This window comes from Excalfactoria chinensis, chromosome 4 (genome assembly GCF_039878825.1).
Source record: "Excalfactoria chinensis isolate bCotChi1 chromosome 4, bCotChi1.hap2, whole genome shotgun sequence".
In the NCBI taxonomy this organism is placed as follows: domain Eukaryota; kingdom Metazoa; phylum Chordata; class Aves; order Galliformes; family Phasianidae; genus Excalfactoria; species Excalfactoria chinensis.
Genome location: NC_092828.1, coordinates 20,795,234 through 20,800,414, shown reverse-complemented (window position 1 = coordinate 20,800,414; position 5,181 = coordinate 20,795,234).

Sequence of the window (5,181 nt, the reverse complement as noted above, 5' to 3'; positions counted from 1 at the left end):
CGGGAGGGGAGGGCCGGGCCGAGCCGAGGCGAGGGCCGGCGGCCGGGCGGGGGGCAGAGGTGTGGGCCCGCCTCCGCCCGGCTTGGCGGCTCGCCCGGCCCGGCTGCTTGAGGCCCGTGCCGGGGTGTTTTGTACGGCTGCGGTCGGCCCGTCGCGATCGATCGCGCCGGCGGCTACTCCCCTCATCGCGCCGCCTCAGCCCCACGGGCGGCAACGGCCCCGAGTTCGGTGTCCCGCGGGGCGACCCCCGGCTCGGCCCCGCTCCGGCTCCTCGCAGCGGGGAGCAGCCTGCGGGCTCCGGCACACGGGCGGACTCGCAGAAGCGAGACCCGACCCAGCGCGGCGCTTGCTGCTCGGGGGGGGGGGGGGTTCTGCCCGTACCGATAGGAAACAGCGGCCGCTTGTCGCCGTAACCACCTGTAGGCTTCCATTGGAAGACTGTTAAAAAAGTAGTCTCGGTTCGCTGTCTCAACTGTGGTGAAAGTTCTGCCGCAAATGCAATATATTGTGCATAAAATTGTCATGTAGGCGTTGTGCCACGTAAAATCCTGTCCTCTACTGGTTGATAAATGGCAGCTAACACATCAAGGAAGGGTCGACCACCATGCTTGGTAGGTGCTCCCTGAGACCCATCTGTGGGCTTAACGCCCTGAGTAGGACACAAGCATAACTCGCGCCTCTGTGCATGTTTGGGTCGGTGTTATTTCTACTTGAGTATTACTGAGTCGGTAGTGCTGTAAGAGCACGTGTTAGGTCTACATCTTTATTTCTAGGATGTCTCAATGTGTCCCTTGACTTCGCTTGCTACTCTGAATGGCTTTTAAAAGCAAACCAAGGCACTGATCTGAAGCCCTGAAGGGTATGACTCACTGGCATAACAATACATTGTAGTATCTCCTGGATAATTACACTGCATCATGTCACAACAAGGTATTGTTGAAATATGATCGTGTAGCCCATAAAGTGTGATTTTTATTATTATTATTATTATTGTAAGCCTAAAAAATAAACAAAACCGTTGTGTTAGAACAGCCGTGCAGACACACAGTGTTTTGTTAGGGCTGTGAAAAGGAGCTGTAGTAGCAAACACACTCAAGATAACACATTTCTGTCCCAGTTTGGCATTGTTTTGTTCAGGGAACGAGCACAGATGTCACCACTAGCTACAACTCTTAAGTCAGGGAAAGAGTGGTTTTGATGTCAAACTGTGATACAGGACAAAATACTTGGCAGTGGTGAGCATGCTGCTCCTGGTAAAGTCAAAAGAGGTGTTTCCTCTTAGCTACTACCTTGTGGTGGCCTCAGATGAACCACGACTAATCCAGTGTAATTTTACTGTGTTCTGCGAAGTCCCTTTGAATTTATGTTAGCAAAGAGGAGAGTGCTATGAGTGATGCTTTTGTGGTGCAACGCAGGGTTGTACACCTGTCCACACTCAGTTGTCTTCTTTTGCTTGCTTTTCATACTTAACCAAAACTTGGAAAGGCTGTCCAAATTCTGAAGTGAACATAACCTCATTGCTTTCAATGGGAATTGAGAAGCTGGGAGGGGGAAGCTGGGGACGTGAAGAATCCCCACCATCTGGTTTGCAGACCCAGCAGTTTTAACCAGGTCTGGAAGTGTTTCTGGATCAAAGGACTGGCTGATGGCAGCCCTTAACATCTTCCAGCACAACACCTCCTCCATCTCTGCTCTGCCCATCGTCCCAGCAGCAGTTCAAATGTTGATGTGCTGAATGACTTCTCTCTTAAAACAGATGGAAGAGCAGTGGCATGCAAGTCCCTGGGGTGACAGAAATAAGGAATGCTGTGCTCTTCCCCCTTGGTTTGTAGCACATGGCATGAGCCTGTGTCATGAGATGAAGGATTCACGCTCAGAAGCACCGGAGAGAGCACGGTACCTACAGATAAGGGCAGACAGCAGGTGGTACTTGGACTGAGTGCAATGGAATGTGTGCATCCTTGTCAGAAAGAAGCTATTTAAAATGTTAGATTAAAATGTATAAGATATCCTGATATCTACTGGAGGATCAAATCTGTCCGTGTTGAAATGAACCCTTGCCCCCACTAACTTACCTTTGTGATGAATGTGGCTTAAATTGTACACAAATGTATGGCTTTTAAAGGTAAAGCATTTTATTGTGCTTGTATGAAATCGCTAAAAACAAAAGTGAAACTAAGAATTTTGAGTATTTTTCCAATCCTTAATTCATCTACAGGTTATGGGGAGAACTTGGAGCAGTTTCCTGGTCCCAGGCAATGCAAATACTACACTGGAATTTATTCTGAGTTGATCCATGTCACAGAATTTACTGTCTAGTCAATGAGTGGCATTGTACAGGGATGTCCTCTGCAGTCACTGCACTTTTTCCTTCACAGATACACAATAAGGCTTGTACATATCTGAGGTGTTGGCCATTCACCTTGTGCATCTGATGCTCTCTACACTGATTCTGGTATGAATTAGGGAGAGGTCGTCGCATATTCAGCAGTATTCATTATTTTTCTTAAACATGGTCACTTCTTGGGAATACCCTATATTTCACATTTCACATTTAACAAGGATATGGCTTAGGAGCTGAGAGTAATCCAGCTGTGGCAGCTGGGTTGGAAAGCATTCCCCAAAAGCTGGGTAAATACCTGAGGGATTAAGCTGGCCTGAACTCCATGGCTAGACTAGCATCAGTGTCCAAGCTGACTAATTTGAAGCTAGCCCAGTGATGTTTGCACTATATTCCCATCACATCAGTTGTGCTTGCAGTGTAGATGTAGCCTGCTGTGAGCAGTGTGACTCAGCCCTGCCTCCTGACAGACGACGCTCGTGCAGTTCTGGGAGCTGTGTGGGTAGTGTGAACCCACAGGTCCTCATGAAAGGCTTTTCTAGGTGCTAAAAACTTCACAGCACAACACAAGGCACACTTTCTCTGCGTGGATGAATCATAGAATCACCAAGGTTGGAGAAGACCTCCAAGATGATCTAGTTCAGTCGTTTACCTACTACCAATATTTCCCCACTAAACATGTCCCATAGCATAATGTCTAAACATTTATCGGAGCTTCTCATTTTCAAATGGTGACCTCTCATCTTGTAGCCTATTGGACACGTGAGTCATCCCATGTGTTTGCATAATTGGTACTTTGCTGTTTGCTTAGAGGAAGGGTAGGATTGTGGCTGCAGCCAGGCTCTGTGGATCTGCCATGCAGGTGTAGGAGGGAGGACATCACCCAAGGAGTCTGGTCAGAGCTGGTGATAACGTGGATGGGCCTTCCTCCTTCAGGTGCCACTGCCCAGATCAGATGAGGTTCTTCCTCCCTGCCTCTCTTGTTGCCCCAGGACCAAGACAACGGTCATCATTGCTCACCCCTAAAGTGAATTCTCATTTTGTGCAGAAACAAATTTCAGCTGCCACAACACAAGGCTCTTTTGTGCTCCTAGCCTCACACAAGGAGGGGATGGACGGCTGCTCTTTCTAGTTAAAACCACCCAGTCACACATGGCTACTTTTAATAAAAAAACAGCCCTCCAAGGGTCAGCCCTCAAGTCCATGACAGGGCAATCAAAATTGCAGAGACAGACTTTGGGGATAGATGGGGAAGGAAGATTTAGTTCATTTATAAATGTTGATATTTTTGAGAACAAGCAAGTGTTTGTTGCAGTTGTTGTGACTTTTACCAAAGGCTGCTGGGGTTGAATTTCATTATTTGATGTGTAGAAAGATTGTTACATCAAGTATTGATGTCTAAAATGTAGCTAAGTGAGACTTGAGATTTCCATGATAGAAAGAATAGCAGCAAGTATAGCAGTAACAGCAGATATAAATGTGTCAATAATGTTGGGTATGGAGACTCCCTTGTCATCAAATGTGTTGTGATGCGAGCTCAGAGGAGGTATGGATATTGATATTGGTGTAATTAAGATCACAGTCTGTCTCTTTTTACTGGTCTTAAGCTTTACATCTGTACTTTATTTGCATTGAAGACTGGGGCTGTTTGTTGTTTGTTTGTTTGTTTTTTTTTAATTGTTTTTTTTTGTTTGTTTGTTAGTTTGTCCCCAGTGTGTAAAACAGAAAGCAAAAAGGTTAAGTGATTTGCTCATCCAAACATATACAGAAGTTAGTTATAGAAGTTCTGTTGCTTGTCAATTTCTGCCCATTATTCTTTCTCAACTGAAAGCAATAAAAACGTGTATACAAGTGAGTTACTCTGTTACTCAGCTTAATTCACTGTATGTATAATGGAAACGAGTCTGCTGACCTTCACTGTACAGAAGACCTTTTCTGTGTTTCACAATACCCTGCAAAAGTCTGGAATCAGTGGGAAGTCCAGAGAAGTAACACCCCTCTTTGCTACTGTCAAAAGGTCTTGTGCTCTGGTTAGGCAGAAAATGGAACTGTTGATGAATGTAATTTAGATATATCAATTTGTGCCTGTCTGTATGATGTAAAAGTCATTTTGACTTTGCTGAGTCAGATACCTTAAGATGAAATGCCAGATCAGTGTCACCTCATCTAGTAAAGTTTGTCCCAGCCCATGGCAGGGAAGCTTAACATGGTGATCTTTAAAGATCTCTTCTAGCCCAAGCCATTCTGTGGTTCTATGTTTTATCCCAGCAGAAACATGTATCATGGATCTTCGAGGAGAGAGGGTTAAGGGTATCTAATCATAGTAGTCTATATTTAAGACTGCTGTATCTGAAATCACCAGTTATTATCTATTTGCTTGACTGATGGGAAGACAGATAAGCCTTAAGATATTTTCTTAGTTATTTTGATTTGATTAAAACATTTCTTTGCCTACTTTGTAATTTTTAAAGTTATTTTAATATATTTTTTAAAATTATGTACACCTTCAGCTTTATATAACTTGGGTATGACACAGATTGACCTTTGTAAGCCTTGTATCCAGAGACAGCTTTCAGGTGTACTTCTGCCTAAATGAAAAAGGAAGCAGCTAATGTCCATTTTTGCTGTTTTCCCTCTCCTTTCTCATTTGGGGAGTTTGTTTACTTGTTCAGCTTAGGAAATACAGTCAGAAATACAGAGTCAAATTCAGGTCTGACATAACTCCTTCAATTTACTGGAATTTCCAGTCACAAATGACTCAGAATGCCCAGTACTCAAAAACAGCCTCCAAAAGGATGCCATTTTGGGAAACAATGTTGTTCTTTTGTTTTGTTTTTTGA